The sequence below is a fragment of the Rhinopithecus bieti genome, unplaced genomic scaffold, assembly GCF_001698545.2.
Source record: "Rhinopithecus bieti isolate Rb0 unplaced genomic scaffold, ASM169854v2 scaffold_23894, whole genome shotgun sequence".
In the NCBI taxonomy this organism is placed as follows: Eukaryota; Metazoa; Chordata; class Mammalia; order Primates; family Cercopithecidae; genus Rhinopithecus; species Rhinopithecus bieti.
The window spans coordinates 163,625-184,077 of NW_016810967.1; positions in this window are offsets into that span (position 1 = coordinate 163,625).

Sequence of the window (20,453 nt, forward strand, 5' to 3'; positions counted from 1 at the left end):
GAGGTCAATTAAAATATGAAAATCCATGATAATCAGCTGTAGTAGTGATTAAAGAAAATGGTATAGCCATAAAAACTTATGTATATAAAAAATTATTAAAGTTTAAAATTCAAAAATTAAAAGAAGAGCAATGCTAGCCAAAGTAAATAAGAAGGAAGCAACTAATAACAATGAAAAACATTAATGAGAATGAAAACAGAGATGCCTTAGCCTCCATCAAAAAAAATAAAATAAAAGCTGATTTTCAGAAGCAAAAGAGAAAGCATAAAGTACTGCTTAGCCAAATTAGGAAGAAAGGAAGAATGTGAAGCTATGCAAAATAAGAAATGGCAAAGGGCAAATATCAACAAAAGAGGGTTTCTTTTGAATCTTGTCATAAGGGAAATGTTTTTTCCCAACATTTTAAAGCAACAGAAGAAATAAAAGAAGAGTACATAAAATTCATATACATTTCTCTTCACCAGTGAATTACAATATCAAATATGTTGTTACTCTTTATATGAATCTATACATATTTTTAATCTAATTAATACTTATCACAACTCTTCATCTTCCAACAAGTTCAGTATATATTGCCTAAGAAGAAAAACTTACTATATTAATATAATCATATACCTAAAATTTCACTTTGATTCAATATATTCAATTTACCTGATTGCATTTTAATTGTTCTTTACAGAATTTTGCTCTTATTGCTCTGTTTCTGGTTCTAGAACCAAATGAAATTCATTCATACATTGAATTTGGTGGTCAGTCATGTCCATTTCATTTCCTTTACTAAAGAATAGTAGTTATTTCTATACTTGTTTGATGTATAATTATGAGTGTCTTTCATTGATATTGGCATTTTTGAGGAACCCAGACAAATTTTCTTGTGAAATGTCCTGTATTATTACATACTGTTTTCTCACGGATAGCTTTGGTTAAATGCTTTTGGAAAGCATCAGAAGACACATATCATTTTATTTCTAGTAATTCTAAGTTTGGTCACTTATTTAATAAAGATTAAGAGTCTATTTTGAACAACTCCATGAAAATATAAGAAAATAAATACCCTAAATGAAATGAACAATCACTAGAAAAAAGCATATAGGAATAGAATTTACTTGATCACCTTAAAGATCACTAAGTCGACTGATTAGCATGGGATGAATACAGAAACTTTTCAAAGGGCCACTCCTAAAACTACTAGTCAAGTTTCCTAAGAAAATTTTGCCAAATCTTTAAAAAGCATAAAATGCTAGTGCTTTTCTATTGCTCTAGAATAGAGAAAATAAAGGAAATCCTCTGAAGTTTTTAAAATTGATACACATACACACATGCAACTAGTGACCAATTTCAATCTGTATTTTGCAGAAATGCTAAAACATTAGCACATAACATTCAAAAGTATTTTTTAAAATAAGCTTAAGTGAGATTGACTCTAGGAACCTAAAATATGTTAATAGTATAAAATCTATTGTTATATGATCTATCATATAATAAATGCATTGGCATAAATTATATGGCTATTTTGTAGATGAGTATAGTACATATAATTCAACACTTTTTTACCAAAGCCTGAATAAAACAGATTTTATCTATTCTTTCCTAAAGTAGAATATATCTTTCTTCTTGCTAACTATCTGCCCCAAACCCAGTATCCAACTTAATGTGAATATATCGGAGGCAGTTTTGTAATATCAGGATCAAAAGGATGCCCACTATCACTACAATTATTTAATATTTTACTGTCACATTTAGTCAGTGATGTTGAACAAGACTAAGAAACTAGATGCATGAATGTAATTCAGAGGAAGAGAAAAAACTATTTCTACTTTCAAAGTAGAACGTGTAAGACCCGGGAGTTCACAGTGTGGTAGGCTAAATTATGATCCCATTTAGGTCCACAGCCTGATCACTGGACTGTCTGAATGTGGGACCTTTGCCTGGCAAAAGGACTTTGCAGATGTGATTGAATTAAGGCTCTTGGGATGGGGAGATCATCTTAGATAATCTGGACGTTTTTCCTGTAATCACAAGGGTCCTTATCAGAGGGACGCAGTCCGTCAGATAGAAGGTGATATAACAAGGAAGCAGAAGGAGAGATAGAAAGAAATTTGAAGATGCTGCACTGCTCTCTTGAAGGTAGACAAAGGGAGCAATGAGCCAAAGGACAAGCAAGGCCTGTAGAAGCTAAAATAGGTAAGAAATCAGATTATTCCCTAGAGTCTCCAGAAGAAGGCAGTCCTGTCAATACCTTGACTTTAGTCCAATAAAATTGATTTCAAACTTTTTACCACTAGAACTGTAATAGCGTACATTTGTGGTAGTTTAAGCCACTAATTTTATGGCAATTTGTTACAGTATCAAGAGAAAACTAATATAGAGACAATCTACCAAGAAACTTCTACAACAATATACCATCGTTAAAAGTAACAGAATACAAAATTAACCTCAGAAATAGGTAGTTTCCATGCACGCAAACTATATTCAGATAGACAGCATGTTAAGAATGAAAGCACTATTTCCTGTAACAATACAAAAGAGAAAATACGTAGAAGTAAAAAGTATAAACACTGTGCAAAACTTCTGTGAGGAAGTCTTCAAAACACTACTTGAGAACTCCTAAGTAGACTTAAAACAAATAGAAATTTGGGGAGGTGTTTCTTTAGGGAGCAGGGGTGCATGTGTGGGTTCTTTAGAGAATGCTCTGGTGATCCGATTAATTCTCAGGCACTTTCTGTGGTGTGCACTGGACTTGCATGGGAACATATTCTTACCATGTCCCTGAAGGGAATACACAATGCCCACCCGGCCTTCTCTCTCCTTCTGCTCCACCATAACTTTTTCTATACATTTTTCATGTTTTGACAGCTCCAGGCACTCGAACGACCACATCCACTGACTCAGGAATTCTAATACTGGAAATTATCACAGCATGTGAATGTGTGGGGATATGTGTGTGTGTGTGTGTTGGGGGTGAATATTGTGTTGGTTCTGCCCAAATGATACATCTCAGTAAGTCCTGTGGAGTAGGAGCTGTGCCCAAGGCTAATAATTCACTAGACATAGAATGCATTACTTAATTCCTTTTGTTTTCAGCTGTGAATTCTAGTTGTAAATTTTGGGAACAAAAATGATATCACCATTGCCTTAAACCACTACCACACACATACACAAACACAACCCTAATAAACATTTATCAAAATTTTCTATAAGGAAACAAGTTTGGAGAGGTTACATAAGTTTTTCAAGATAAAATATTCAACACATGACAGGGTTAGAATTTAACTCCAGGTCTATCAGAAGTAAAAGCTCATGTTTCACTCTCCAGACCACGATACCTCCACTTACTATGTCCTTCCCAAATGATATCAATATGAAATAATATTTGTAATACCATTCTATTATTTTTGCTATCATATTATACCGTGTTGAAAAATTCATATTTTTTTCTTACTTTCATTATGCTTTTGTTCTTTCTTCATCTATTGTGTTACTTTTTTGGGGCTCTTAGAACTTCATGCTTAAAGAGAGAGCTCAAGAGATCATATATAAGAGAAGGAGGTGGAGGGAGTGAGAAGGAGTGCTATTAAATATTCTACTATTAGGAAGCTCTGATTTTCATGATTTTAGGAGAGATTTTAAAAATGGAAGGAAAAAAATGAAAGAAAGTTCAGAGAAAAATGTGGCCTTAGATAAAAGGTAGAGTAAGATTACAGAATCAAGAGAAGAAGCAAGAATTTCATGAAGGTAAAAGTAATCAATGCTGCCTAAAGATACATTAAGGTCAAACTGATTGAAGGTAAAAATATAATTGTAATAACAATGTGAGGTATCTTTAGTCAATAATATTATTTACATTTTCTCTATTGATTTTAGAAAGCCTTCCAAGTCCATTTTGCAACTACCTTCTGTACATTTTGTGTACTTTTTTACTAAGATTTCCTGCAAAATCATTTAAAGGTTTCTGAAGGGTGACCTTATACTTAATTGTGTTTGTAACAGAGACACTAAAAAATAAATAAATTGAAGTTGTTAAGATCTCATTAAAAAGTTCAGTTTTTACCAATCATTGAATTTTGTGATGCCAATTTTCTGAAACATTTATATTGTGATTTATACTCATAAGATTTTGCTGTTGGAGATACATTAAATTATAGAGAAGAGTTAATCTTTATAACCTGGTGAATAAATGCATATATGACAGTTTGAAAGTTATACTTCTTAAGATTATGTAGCATCCTCATGTGATTGTTACAGTGCTTTGAATAAGGAATAGAGAGAGAATTATCATTCCACATTCTTTGGGGTATCTAAAGGTCATTATCTTCCAATGTTAAAGTACCTTATTTTAAGTCTTAATTCATGAATGATGTCTGCTGAGAGTAACGCTGTTCAGGACTAAGTTACAAGACATGAATACATGAGTTGCTGAGTTTGTAAAGAGGGCAAGATACAATTCAGGTTCACTAAAATTTGTTCAAGCAGTGAAAATACTAGCTCTGCTGTAGAAAAGTAAATGCAATATTTTTTCTACATAAACTGATAAGCTTCCTTTTTGGTAATATGACAAATCTTTAAACCAGATGGCACTTTTTGCTGAGCATGTTCTAAGGTCTTGGCCAAGTTGCAGAACAAAAGAGAAAATTGTGGGAAGATTTAAATAGTAAAAAAAAAATCCAGTGTTTCTTCTGGCTTGATTAAAATAATATGCTAAAGCTGGGCATGGTGGCTCATGCCTGTAATTCCAACACTTAGGGAGGCTGAAGCAGGAGGATCCCTTGAGCCTAGGAGTTCACAACCAGTTTGGGCAACATAATAAGACCTCATCTCTATTAAAAAAATAAAAATAAAATATACAATGATTTTTCTTCAAGTAAAATGTATTCCTTTTGTTTTACATCTTTATTGAGATATACTTCACACGCTATAAAATTACCCACTTAAATTGTACAAGTCAGTGGTTGGGGATATGTTCACAGGGTTGTGCAACCATCACAAGTAAGTTCAGAAGGTTCGAATCTCCCCACAAAGAAGCTCTATGCCTATTAAAAGTTACTCATTACCCACTTCCCACCATTATAGGCAATCGCTGATCTACTTTCTGTATCTATACATTTGTTTATTTTGGACATTTCATGTAAATGGAATCAGATAATGTATGGTCTTCAGTGATCTGAGTTTTCACTCAGCATAATGTTTTCAAGGATCATGCTGTAGCTTGTATCAGCACTTTATTCCTTTTTAATGTGGAATAATATTCGTTGTATGGTATACTACACTTTTTTGAGCTCTACATGAGTTGATGGAGATTTGGATTGTTTCCACCCTTTTGGATATGATGAATAATGCCACTGTGAAAAACTTGTGTATACATTTTTGTGTAAGTATGTTTTCATTCTTCTTGAATATAAACCAGAAAGTGGAATTGTTAGGTCATATGGTTATCCTATGTTTAACATTTTGAGGAACTGCCTGTGTTTCAATGTGGCTGAACTGGAAAACAAAACAAAACAAAACAAAACAAAACAAAAAAAACAGCACTTCTGATAGTCTAAAAATAATTCTGCCATCTACAAGATAAGTCAGCAGAGTTTAGTGGAAATTAAACAGGGAAAGGGAAGAATCTGGATCTAGTCCCAGCTCTGCCACTAATTAGTTGTTTGACCTTAAGCAACTCATTTACATTCTCCAAGTCTAAGTTTCTTCATTTGTAAAATGAGTGTGTGTTTCTTCAAACAAGCACAACTCTTGAATACAATTATAGCTACTTTACCTGGGTTTTCCATTGTCTCTTTAAAACTGCTTTGAGGCCTAATTTTTTCCTTAGTCCTGAATAAAACACTTCAGCAAAGCCCATGACATTTCTGACTCCTATTAGGCGTTATGAAGGTTACTTTCGGTTACTTGAAGTCACAAAACATAGTCTTAATTGAGTAACAAAATTGCCTGTTGTCACATGTAATAAAAACTCTGAATCTAATATTAATTAGAGACTTCCTCAAGATGCAGGTTAAATCAGAAATGCTGTTGTTAGTGACCCCTCAAGAGTTGGTGTGTCAAAGCCATAAGTGGAAGAGGAGCAGAAAGACTTTGTCATGGAAAGTATAGATCATCTGGCTTGGACACTCTCTGCACTTGGCAAATGTTTTAGATGATTTTATTCCTGTACTAGTTTGTTATGCCCAGACCGTTTGTTCCCCGAAGAAGACCACCAGAGTCCAGAGTCAAAGCCAAGCGGCAAGGATCTTTAATGCAAGTTTGAACTTGGTCCCTCCGTTCTACAACATACAAGAGGGCCCCGAATGATGCATATGCCCGCTTTTTATAGCCCGATGCATACAGGATATGTAAGGTTACAGAGGTACAAAGAAATTCTTTTGGTCACAGTATCACAATTGGTAATTGGTTAATATTCTAAGTTATACAATTAACAGTTTCTATTTGTTCCCGCGCATTTAATAAAACTACAAACGGTTGTGACCTTATCAGGGGCTCTCTAGGTGGTGTTTCTAGGATGTTTGGGGGGATGTGTTTGTGTTGGGCTCAGGAAGTTTGGAACAAATAGAGGAATGTGTTTGTACTGGGCCCAGGACTAAGATATATGGCAGACACCGGTAATTAGAACAGAACAGAGCAGGACAGAGACTTTCACAACGTTTGTCCTTTCAGCGTCTGGAGTCTATAGATAACCTAATCGGTTAGGTCTGGGGTCGATCTTTAACTAGGCTCAGGGCGCCGCCCGGGCTGTTTGCCTTTGGACTTCATTTCTGCCTTTTAGTTTCTTTCATTTGATCTCTTTCAAGTTTGCTAAGGCTGCTGTAAGTACCACAAACTGGGTAGCTTAAACCACAAGAATTTATTCTCTCACAGTTCAAGAGGTTAGAAGGCGGAGATCAAAATTCAGAATTGTTTTCTTCACAGGCACTGAGAGGGAGAATCTGTTCTAGGCTTCTCTCTAAGCTTCTGGTGGGTTTTTTGGCAATCATTGGCATTCCTTGGCTTTTAGACATATCATTATAATCTCTGCCTATGAGGACCTTCACCTTCACCTGGCATTCTAGTGTGTGCAACTCTGTGTCTAAATTTCCTCTTTTTTATAAGCACACCAGTCCTACTGGATTAGAACACTCAGTGGCCTCATTTTAATTTGATCATGTCTGTAAAGACCCTATTTCCAAACAAGATCACATTCTGAGGTACTAGGAGTTAGAATTCCAGTAGATTTTTTTCTTGTAGGTAGGGGACACAATTCAATCCATAACAACTTAAAAATACATCTCTCTTCCTTGGAATAGTACTATTCATCTGTAAACCCTTGCATGAGACTTCCTATCGCCACCCAAGAGGCACCTCCACCCAATTGCTTTGGGTTTGGCCACACACTTTACTTTGAATATTGGAAAGGGAAGATGTGGAAGTTCTCAGTGGATGCTTAACAGAGCATGTGTGCCACAGCTCACCCCCCTCAAGGGTCTATTGTTTGCTATGAGGACAGCATATCCTCAAGATTTCTTCTCTTCCAATCTGGATTCTGGACTGAAAAGACACATGGATAGTAGACCTTCTGAAATCTTACAGCTGATCAAAGCTGAAGTTAAAGTACTGTATACCCATCATATATAACAAGAACAATACATACATTTTCTTATTATAAACCATTGAGATTTGGGAGCTGTTTGTTGCCATGGCAAAAGTGACATAGAGGGCTTTTATTTGTTTTTGGTGACACCTCATTCCTGAGACCTTTCTCTTGTTCCACCTGGTTCAAGTGATGCATCTCTGGCTTGTTGTTGACAACCAGTTCTTATTGATTTGGTTATATTACTAGTCTCCATTCCAGGTCTGAGCACTGCATCAGGCTGTCATCTTGGATGGATAGTGTCAAAGATAACAGGAATATTCCCAAGCACTGGCATCCCACTCTTTCTGGCCTACCCTCAGTCCAAGGAAAATGCCCACAGTTTTTGCTAGGACAAACTCTGGAAGTGCAGATTCTTCAAAGCAGCCAGTTCCTTCTTGACTGATCCACTAGCAGGGAGTCAGCCCCTTCCTTGGTCTCCAGGTTTTTAGGTAAGAGTCAGGCACTAGACTACTAGGTGTCCCCAAACTTTATGAAATACATGTTGAACGGGCCAGTGTTTTGCATGCTGTATGCAAGTCTGTGGCAGTCATGTATGCTGCTCAAATCTTCAGAATAACCTACTGTGAGGAGCACAGCTGACTGACAGTCCCTTCTGCTGCCTCTTCAATTACATGTTTGCTTCAAGTCTCCACTTACTCTGGTTGCTCTCATGTAATGACTAAGCACAGTAGGGTATTAGTGCTAGTCCATTTCTAACTGATAGGGATTACCTGTAATTAGGGTTGCCAGACAAAATGCAGGATACAATTAATTTTTACTACAGGTCAACAGTAAGTAATTTTTTGGGTGCAAGTGTACATAAAATATTTGGGGAATATTCTACTAAAAATTATTTTTTATTGATGTCAAATTCAAATTGAACTGGTTATCCTATATAATTATTTGCTAAAACTACCTATAATGACAATGGTTGCTTGAGTGCATCCCACCATCCTTGCTGAAAATTACTAAAAATGCACTAGAGTATGAGGCTCTTCTGTCCAACCCTCTTTACCTCCACTGTTTTACAAGTGTCAGACCTGCCTGATGGCTTGGATATTTGCTCTGCCAATTCCTGCCTGTTCCTCCTTACCCTTGGCTGGCATTTTCCCATAAACAAACTCTTGTACCTCTAAGCCCATTGTATTAGTTCATTCTCACACTGCTATGAAGACATACCTGAGACTGGGTAATTTATGAAGAAAAAAGGATGAATTGACTTACAGTTCTGCAGTCTGTAAAGGAAGCATGACTAGGAGGCCTCAGAAAATGGACAATCATGGTGGAAGGTGAAGGGGAAGTAAGCACGACTTACCTTGGTGGAGCAGGAGAGAGAGAGAGAGAAAAAGAGAAAACAGAAGTACCGCATACTTTTAAACAATCAGATCTCATAAAAGTTCACTCACTGTCACCATAATAGCAAGGAAGAAAGCATCCCTATGATTCAATCACCTCCCACTAGGTCCCTCTCCTGAGACATGGGGATTACAATTTGAGCTGAGATTTAGTTGGAGACACAGAGCCAAACCATACCAATGCACCCCTGGCTCCTTTGAAATCTCATGTCCTTCTCACATTTCAAAACCAACCACACTTTCCCAACAGTCCCCCAAAGTCTTAACTCATTCCAGCATTAACTTAAAAGTCCAAGTCCAATGTCTCATCTGAGATAAGGCAAGTCCCTTCTGCCTATGATCCTGTAAAATCAAAAACTAGCTAATGACTTCTAAGATACAATGGGGGTACTGGTATTGGGTAAATGCTCCTGTTGCCAGAGGGAGAAATTGGCCAAAACCAAGGGGCTATGGGCCCCATGCAAGTCTGAAAATCAGCAGGACAGTCATTAAAACTTAAAGCTTCAAAATAATCTCCTGTACTCCATGTCTCATGTCCAAGGCATGCTGATGCAAGAGGTGGGATCCCATGGCCTTGGGCAGCCCCACCCCATGGGTCTGCAAGGTACAAGTACAGCCCCTGCAGCTACTTTTATGGGCTGGCATTGAGCATCCACAGCTTTTCCAGGCACATGGTGCAAGCTGTCAGTGGATCTATAATTCTGAAATCTGGAGGATGGTGGCCCTATTCTCACAGCTCCTCTAGGCAGTGCCCCAGTGGAGACTATGTGGGGACTCCAACCCCACATTTCCCCTTTACACTACTCTAGCAGAGGTTCTCCATGAGAGCTTTGCCCCTGCCACAGAAATCTGCCTGGACATCCAGGTGTTTTCATACATCCTCTGAAATCTAGGCAGGGGCTCCCAAATTTCACCTCTTGCCTTCTGTGCACCTGTAGACTCAACACCACATGGAGCTGCCAAGGTTTGGGGCTTGGACCCTCTGAAACATGGCCTGATCTGTACCTTGGCCTCTATTAGCCACAGCATGAGCTGGAGAGGCTGGGACACAGAGCCTCATGTCCTAAGGCTGCATAGAGCAGCAGGGCCCTGGGCCTAGCACATGAAACCATTTTTCCCTACTAGGGCTCCAGGCCTGTGATGGGAGGGACTGCTGTGAAGGTCTCTGAAATGCCCTGCAGACATTTTCCCCATTGTCGTTGTGGTAGATTAACATTCAGCTCCTGTTTACTTATGCAAATTTCTGCCGCAGGCTTAATTTCTTCACCAAAAATGGGGTTTTCTTTTCTACCACATGGTCAGGCTGCAAATTTTCCAAACTTTTATTATCTGCTTCCCTTTTAAATGTAAGTTCTAATTTCAGATAATCTCTTTGTTCAGTGAGCATACACTTTTAGAAACAGCCAGGTTATCTCTTAAACACTTTGCTGCTTAGAAATGACTTCCACCAGACACCATAAGTCATCTCTCTCAAATTCAAAGTTCCACAGATCTCTAGGTCAAGGGCAGAAATGCCAGCAGTCTATTTGCTAAAGCATAGCAGGAGTGACCTTTACTCCAGTTCCCAATAAGTTCTTCATCTTCAACTGAGACCACCTCATCCTGGAATTCATCATCACTGTTAGCATTTTGGTCACAACAATTCAACAAGTCCCTAGGAAGTTCCAAACTTTCCCACATCTTTCTGTCTTCTGAGCCCTCCAAATTGTTCCAACCTCTGCCTGTTACCCAGTTCCAAACTCAATTTCACATTTTCAGGTATCTTTATAACTGTGCCCCACTTTCCTGGTACTAATTTTCTGTATTTGTTCATTCTCACACTGCTATAAAGACATACCTGAGACTGGGTAATTTATAAATAAATGAGGTTTAATTTACTAACAGTTCCGTAGGCTTAACAGGAAGCATGATTAGGAGGCCTCAGGAAATTTACAATCATGGTGACGGGGAAGCAGGCATATCTTACCATGAAGAAACAGGAGAGAGAGAGAAACAGAGAAAGAGAGAGAGAATGCAGAAATGATCAGATCTCATTAGAACTCACTCAGTATCATGAGAACAGTGAAAGGAAAATCTGTCCCCATGATGCAATCACCTCCTACCAGGCCCCTCCCCTGGTATGTTGGGTTATAATTTGAGATGAGATTTGGATAGGGACACAGAGCCAAACCATATCACCCATCTTGACATCTGCTTCTCAGAGGACTTGAACTGGCACATAGTCCTTTAGAATCTGATAAAATCTGTATCTTTATCACCACTTATAATTATATTTTAATTTTGCTATGTGGATATTGTACTGGATGATTGCTATAAAGTCCTTCCAGTTATATTTTATAATTCTAAGTTTCTTCTTAGGTAGGGAGAGATTACATTTTTAAAAATAACTCAATTTTCCTGTATAAAAATGAAAGTAAGACTTGTTCAGTACTGATTTCCTGTTACTTTAGGCCTCCTCTAACATGGTATCAAAATTGACTTTACCAAAATACTCTAAATGATAGTAAAATGAGGTAGGAAATCAGGTCACCTTTCCATTTATCATAAAATCTACAACCTACAAATTATACTCCAGCTAGTGCTTCCAAGTTTGATTACTAAAATGGTAGAACTGGGTCAGATAACAAGTTTCTGTTATGTTGGATAACTGCAGTCTCCTGGCTTGAACCCCAGCCTACCAATAAAGCTAGAAGAAGAAACAGGCTCTTCTCCAATCATATAACTAAAAAATCTCCACTACCAATGTCCAGGTTCCTTCCCTGGAATCTATGCCCAGTCCTACTAAATACTAGTTTACTGGACCATATTGAGGTGGGTGATGGTGTGCAGACACACTTGCTATTTTTTCAGTTTCTATTGATTTTTTTCCAATAAATGCTGTTCAGCGAACAAAATGTGTTCTATATGACCGTTGTCTTTCTGTTATTGAAATAGCTACTATGGCTAAGGCATTTTTTTTTTTTTTCGAGACTGAATCTCACACTGTCACCTGAGCTGGAGTGCACTGGTGCAGTCTTGGCTCACTGCAACCTCCACCTCCCGTGTTCATGCAATTCTCCTGCCTCAGCCTCTCAAGTAGCTGGGATTACAGGCACATACCACCACATCTGACTGATTTTTTGTATTTTTAATAGAGATGAGGTTTCACTATGTTGACCAGACTGGTCTTGAACTCTTGACCTCATGATCTGCCTGCCTCAGCCTCCTAAAGTGCTGGGATTACAGGCATGAGCCACCATGCCTGACTAGCCAAGGCATTTTTATTGGTGTCCAACATGGAATGCTGGTAACAAATCAAGGGACCAGAAAACAGTCTACTTGGGAGTGGGAAAAGTTTACATGTGGTGGTGTGGTATGGCTGACATGGCCTGATGCTTCTGTGGTGCTACATAGTTCAGTTAAATGGAAATCATGAAGAAGGGGCACTAAATCCCTTAAGCCATGTGAACTGCATCATCCCTGACTCTCTAATTAAGGAAATAGCCTAAGTTAATCAGTGGATCTACCACCTAGGATTTTCCTATAAAACTATTATTATAATCGTTATTATTTTAGGAAAGAAATGTGATGAAAAGGATATTGTACCCAATCCTACTTAAATCAACTAACCATTTAGTGTGTAAGGCAGAAAGAATACTAGGAAAAATATGAGCCATCTGAAGGATGGAGATGAGGAAAGCCCAAAAGTGTGCACCATACGTATCAGATTAGGGTACAAACACACTTGGTGTGATGAGGTGGCCTCTAAAGAGCTATCTCCTGGGACCCCATTATTGGGCATTGGGAAAGTATAAAAGACATTATTGCTGCCTTACTCAAATCTCTTTTACCAGATCAGTGCTTCCAACCTTCTACTGCTTGGATGTCGGCTATTAACAGCTCATAGTTACATTCTGCTCCTGAGAATTGTTCTTGACTAAAGGAAATCACTCACCCAGACATGTCAGAGGAGTAAAGCCTTTCCTCAGAGACAGCTGATAGCCAGTTTTTAACAGATACTGGACACAAATAGTCACCCCTCTTTCCTCAAGTTGGGGCAACTGTCTAGTGTCAGTCATCCTCCAGAAAGCCCTGTTTGATCAGGCTAGACTTCAGCTAAGCCCATTTCTTTGCCCAGTTTATTCCTCAGTTCAATCCTATTACCTGCTCCTGTACTGGATTCAGTTGAGAGCAGTCACTCCATAAATCATTTGCTCAAGAATCCTTGTCTCAGACTCTGCTTCTAGCAAAACTGACTTACGGAAGAAGGTCTTAATGCTCGCACAGAAGATAAGTGATAATATAGTGAAACAAGGGAGAAGGTCAGTGATTTGCCAACTCATGCTGTTGATGGATCCAGACCCATGTTCTCACTAGGATTGAAGTTGCTATTTCCCCAGTCATAAAATGTAAAAAAAAGACATTTCCATGTTCAAGGGCGAGAGTTCCTCTCCATGAATGTGATATCCAACAAGCCCTGCTAAATTCCCCTATGCTCTTTCGGAACCTTGTTGCATAATGAGAAACCACATGTCTTATCTTGTTCCTGGGTCTTGGATTTTCCTCTAATAAATACTGAACCAGAAAGTCTGATGATAATCATAACTTATGTGTCTTTGTTTGGGCAACAGAAAATACCCCCTATAGTTACTAAGGAAAGGATTAAAAATTGAAGGAAAGTAACTGTGTGACTTCTCTCTTTACAACCAAATTATTTGAGTGAATAGAAAGATTTTGTAGATTAAATTATTCGTATTTCCATCACTCTCAGTAACTTGCTCACTTCAATGTAAAATCTCTCTCTCTTTTCTATTTTTTTGACTCTGCACTCTTTTTATTTTTATTTTTTTGCTCTGTATTATCAGTTTGTCACATGTTGCTTGGGAAGTAACATTCAGGTGCTATTATTCTCAGTAAACAAATGAGAAAATGGAAGTGGAATTTAAATCATGATTTCCCTAGAGTGGAAAGCATGGGTCTAAATATAGAAGTATAACTTTAGAGTTAGAATAGTTGCAACCTATAATTTTAGATTGAACCTCACTAATTGGGATTTGTGGACTTGTGTGTGGCAGAGATATTTTAATATGCTTTGTCAAAATACTACTTCTCATATTCCTACCAAATAACCCCCAAAACCTTTTATGCTTTAATTAACTACTATCAGTTTATCAATAAGAAATGAAAGAAGTCAAATGTAAGTGGACGACATTTTACATAGCCAGGATTAGAATAAGAGAAGATAGCACCTTGAGATGAGAAGGTGAGAAGCACCTTACAGTTTGAGAAAAAAATCTGAAGGAAGTTTAACAATGCTTTCCAAGGTATATTTCAGTCCACTTTCATGAGGCAGATAAATACATACCCAAGACTGGGCAATTTACAAGAGAAAGAGGTTTATTGGACTTACAGTTCCACATGGCTGAGGAGGCCTCACAATCATGGCAGAAGGAAAGGAGAAGCAGGTCACATCTTACGTGGATGGCAGCAAGCAAAGAGAGAGCTCCTGCATGGAGACTCTCCTTTTTAAAACCATTGGATCTCGTGAGACTTATTCATTATCAGGAGAACAGCAAAGGAAAGACCTGTCCCCATGATTCAATTACCTCCCACCAGATCCCTCCCATGACATGTGAGAATTCAAGATGAGATGTGGGTGGGGACACCGCCAAACCATATCAATAGTTCACGGTCATACTCTGTTATATATGTCACTGTCATAATAGTTTATTAGAAGAATCTATAATCCCTTATAGTCTAATAATATACTCATCACTGCAAAAGGAAGATGGTATCTTACAGTTATGATGGAACCCACGACAGGTGGAGATTTTTTCCTCACATTGCACATCCTGGCTTAATCACCAACTACATTACAGGAAACTACATATCTTTGTATCAGAAGTTTCCTCTTCCACAATATGGGAATAATGATGGTATAGACTTCAGAGTATTGTCAAATGCAATTAATATAATGAAACTTCCAGCACATAGTAATGGATCAATAAATTATACATGTTTTTATGTTTCTTTTGCTTTTATTCCTTTCACTTACCTAGTCTTTTAGCTTTCATCAAACTGTTTACAGCACACTTGGTTATTTTGAAATATTTTGCCAAAACAATGGTGAATGCTTAGTGCTTAACACCATTTTACTTCTTTCCTATCATGTTTTTTTCAAATATTAAAAAAATAGTTATTCTGAACATCCAGAATACCATATCCTAATCACTAATTTAAACTCCCATAAGCAGAGGAAAGGAAACTATGATTTTCTGAACAACTATTATGAGTTATTACCAAAGTGAAATGACTTTATTTTATTTTGTTGTTTTCTAATTATAAACATATCTATGAGTTTGGCAAATACAAACTTGAAGAAAAAAAGGGAGTCCTCCGTAGCCCCACTGATCTATGTAGCCATTTTCAGAGTTTAAAAATTTACTTTAAATTTTAAAATTAATATTGTCTTAATTGTTAGAATAATCTATGTTTCATTTTATTTACTGAATGTGTATGCTGTTAAAAAATACTATATAATTAGCGATTCTTTCTCTGCTTGATCTACCAGTATAACTACCTTATATTTTAGATGTTGCTCCTGTTTTGCTACTCAATGTTTTAGTTAAAAAATTTCAGCTATTTATTCTCTTTGTAATTACTGACATATTTGGGCCTATTTCTTTTAAGCTATTTGCTACTATCTGTTTGATCTCTCTCTCCCCAGCCTTCTCCTCCTCTCCCCTTTCTGTCCTTTGTTATTCTTTCCTTCATACTTTTTCCTCTCTTCTTCTTTTGGGTTGATTGGGTTTCTCTTTCATGTTATTTTCTTTTTTACTACTACCACTAGTTGAAAAAATATCCTTGGTTTATAGTATTATAAATGTTATTCAAATGATTTAAATGTATCTATTTTACTTAGCACTGTATAAATTTAATCAATATTTTATCCCCTTATGAATAATTTTATTCACCAATTCCATTCATCATATGATATTTTGTAGTACTTCTCCTTTAACATTCCTTTATCCCCAAATTAGACATTATTTTACTGTTATTCATTTAATTTAATTTTTTTTTTTTTTTTTTTTTTTTTTTTTTTTTTTTTTTTTTGAGACAGAGTCTCGCTCTGTCACCCAGGCTGGAGTGCAGTGGCTGGATCTCAGCTCACTGCAAGCTCCGCCTCCTGGGTTTAGGCCATTCTCCTGCCTCAGCCTCCCAAGTAGCTGGGACTACAGGTGCCAGCCACATCGTCCAGCTAGTTTTTTGCATTTTTTAGTAGAGACAATGTTTCACTGTGTTAGCCAGGATGGTCTCGATCTCCTGACCCCGTGATCCTTCCGTCTTGGCCTCCCAAAGTGCTGGGATTACAGGCTTGAGCCACCACACCTGGCCTCATTTAGTATTTTAAATATTCATATTTATCATTAACTTTCTTGATCATTTTGTCTTTTATTACAGACTTTGCATCTGGGGTAATTGTCCTTCTTTACTAAATATATCCTTTTTAAGGAGTTCCTTTGGTGTGGATCTGTTGGTAGCAAATTCTTGAAGACCCTTCTAAAATATTCTTATTTAGCTCTTATTTTGAAAGACAACTTTTCTTAGTGTTGGCTTCTAGGTTGATAGTATATTCTATTCTTAGTTCATTGAAGATAATATTTCATTAGTTTTCAATTTCCAAAAGTTAGTTGTTTGTCTATTTGTTATTCTTTTTCTTTGGAGTAATCTATTCTTTATGGCTGCATTTAAGTTCTTCCTTTGGTTTTTGACCATTTTACTATCGTGTCTCCAGGTGTGAAACTTTTAGAGCTTTCTGAATCTAGGAATGCATTTTAAATCATTTTTTGAAAAATTTCAGTCATTATATATTTCATTTTGGCCTCTTTCCCATACTCTCTGCTATTTACTCTTAAAATGTAATGAGCCTGTATTAGGCCTTTCCAACCTACCCTTGAAGAGTCTTGTCCTTTTGTATAGTCCCCTATGTTTTTTTGCTGCTTCAGGCTTCCAGCTCACCAACTGTCTCCTAAATTAAGCCCTAACCTTAGGATTAAACAATTATTTTAATTTGTATTTTAATTTTAAGTTTTCCTTATATAATTTTCGTATCAGTTTGATTAATTTACATAGAAGCTGTTTCTTTGTAACACTTAAGTTTATTGTGTTATTTTTAAATCTAGTAAGTGTATTATACTTATTTTCAAGCCCACTTCTGGTAATGTCAATATCTTCGGTCTGCAGTTTTGTTTCCATAGACCACTTCTTGCTCTCATCCATATGAAATCTTGCTCATGGCAGTCTCTTCTCTACTACTTTTGAAATTAATGTGAGATTGTGGATTCATGCTTCTTGGACCTTAGTTTTTGAGAATATTTTGAGTCCTGAGTTTAAGGTGAATTTACCCAGGAAGGATATGGATTTACTTCTGATAGGCTTCCAGGGAGAAACATTAATGCAAGACCAATTTAAAAAATATTTGCCTCAAGATTTTACAAGTCATTCATTTTACAGTGAGTAAGATGAATTCTATTCACGATCCCTGAAATATGAATTTCTTCTTAGGAGTTCCCAAGGAGACTTTTATTTCTGACTTTTGCTCAAGTCTGGGCTGAGGAAAAAAGAGGGTATTCCTGTGCTCTCCCTTCACAGAAGACATAGAGAATTGTCTTACAGTTTTCAATCATTATCTGAGAGAACCTTAAGATCACGTTAGTTTTATGCAGGTGTCTCTAATTGGACCTCTCAATATATTTGGTACTAAGGCTTTAACTCCACCTCTAATTCTATATATGGTCTCATAAGACCAAGGTTCTAGGAATGCCACAGATCCACTGAAGAGAGAAAAAGGATGGGTTGTGACGATTTCCCCCACATTTTCTTGCCTAATTCCATTTCCTGCCCCTTTTTTACTCCTCTGGTGTTCTCCAAGAAAGCATCTAACCTCTAGGGACTGCATCATCCAAGCTCCTTGAAATTTTCTTGGGTCGTGGCAATGGGGACAGAAGATTGGATAGCACGTTTTTTTCTTTTTTCTTATTCTTTACCTGGCTGCAGTTCTAGGAGACCTGCTGCATTGTATGTCAAAAACTCCTTCTGGGTGGCCCCTCTTCCATCATCTTAAGCTATTGTTAGTCTTCTCTAATAGCATTACCTCTTTTTGCCCCTTTCGACCCAGAAGTGAAAATACTGTGCCACTGTTGTTATTTTCTGGATTCATCACAGTCCTTTCTGATTCCCCAAACCTGTCCAAGTTTGATAATTGGTACTTCTATGAAATCCTCTACCTTTGAGTATTTCATATATTTTCTGCTATGACCCTGATTATTACATTATTAACATTCCAATTCTCTTAGTTGAAAGAAGTGAGACTCAGAAAATCTAAGTGTATTTGAAGGAGAGAAATATGGTGGTTTGAATTCTTTTAATCTGGTTCATCTGAGATCTATGTTTCCTAGAGTTCTCTTCCCAGAATGGTTCCAGGTTTGAGTTGGCTGGATGAAAATGTGCACGTCACTTGGAAAGCAAAAGTGGAGCAGGGCCTGCTGTTCCCTGAAGTTTGTGGTCAGATGTAGTAAAGGACCAATGCAGAGGTGCCTGGCTGGTCACGTGTGTCCTTGCTCTCTTCTGTGTCATGCTGCTATTTTCCTGACTAATGACTCCTTTGACAAATAGTGGTTGCAGCCCTAACACAAGATGCTTTACTGAAAAGTCATCGTATATGATGGAAAGAGGCAAAAGCTAGCATCTTTACTGGATAATACCTGTGATGAAAGTCCATGTGGAGCATGAGGTCCAACTATCACAGCCATTACAATTATTTTAGCCGAGGCCAGAGACCTGTGACCTCCAGTCCCAGTCAAGGCCTTCAGATGACTGCAGCCATATGAGTCTCTCCAGGCAAGACCAACAGAGGAAACACATTCTCAAATCTTGAGAAATAATGCATTATTGTTGTTTTAAGCCACTGAGTTTGGGGATTTTTTTTTAATGCAGCACATAGAAATGAATAAACATAAGTAGAGCATTGCAATAATAATAATTTTGAAAAGCTTAAAATATATGACATTGCTTTTGCAAAATTATGATAGGAAGAATCTACAAGGGAGTCAAAAAAGCTTCTACTGGAGACTAATAAAGCCCTGAGAAAAGCCGTCAGAGACTCGAGAAATGGAAATCTTTTCTCCATCAGAAAATTTGGCAAATGTTGGCAGAAAAATTGGCAAAATATTGCCTGTGGCAACTTGGAAGATAGAAGCTAGTAAGAACTGTTGGATCTGTCTAAGGAAGATTTCAGGGAGAGTGTTGAAAATGCCAATTGGCTTCTTTTAGTGTCATCTGGTCAGATATGGGAAAAAAGAGATAATCTAAAAATAGAATTGTACTGTTTTCAAACAGAGCTTTGAGGAAATAATGAGGAGCAATTTTTCTTTTGGTTGGAAAAATAAATCATCTCTTATCCTTAGTTTCCTCAGTCAGTATAACTTGATTAAAGTGAGACCTAGTGCTACAATTGAAATAAAGGTGTATCTATCATACCTTTTGTTAAGACTTCTGAAAAATGTGAAATGGTGTCAAGTAAACACTCTTATCTAGAACAAAAGCATTCTAAAAACCACAAGAGTGTTTTCAAAATGCCCTCACATGCCCCAAAATAACATTGGATATAATTCCAGGTAGGTAACAGGGCTAATCCCAAGTGACACCAATATAAGAGCTACCCGGATTTCCATCACGACCTTTTAGTGTGGTTTGTTTTTAAATACCAGATAACTCATGCAAGCTACTCTTCATACATATGTGTAGCTGGAAATGAGATTTAGTCCTCATTCAATAGTCTTTTAGAATAATAAAATTAATGTGATCCCCAAACTCAATTTTAGAACTACAAACAGATCTTTTTAGGGCAAGTCTTCTTGGGACAATCCCACTCTCCAAAGGGCTTACAATGTCAATTTTCTTCAGTATTGTAACATGAATCACTTTTGAGAGAATGAGATTCACAGTCACTATTAGAAGCCAGGGACCTGGTATCAGTGAGTATGCTACCCATGCTACTTCCAAATCTGAAAGAGGCATTTTCTAATTCAAGCAGTAAACTCAGATTTTCCACCTTTAGATAGCAACATCATCTCTATCTAACACAAAGCCACTGGTCTTGCCTGACTGCTAGGTGTTAGATTTAGGCAAGTCTCTCCCAACTCTGCCCGGAATCAAGGTCACATTGCTCCCTGAGAGGCTACTGCATGGTGCAGGCTGCGTGGAGCCTTGGAGTCACACGTGGCTGGCAGGCTGCCATCTTGGAAACCCTCCCCACTCAGTGCTGCCAATCTCCATGTTAGTGCTGCCAAGGTGCTGAAACTGATGGTTTCTGTTGAAGAGAGACAGTTACCCTGGTTTATGTCAACCCTGACCACAGCTGCAGTGATGACATTCCTGGTTTAATAGTGGTTTCTCATGGGACACAAGGGTGAAAAAAAAAAAATGAAGAAAAAAAAACTTCCTTCTTA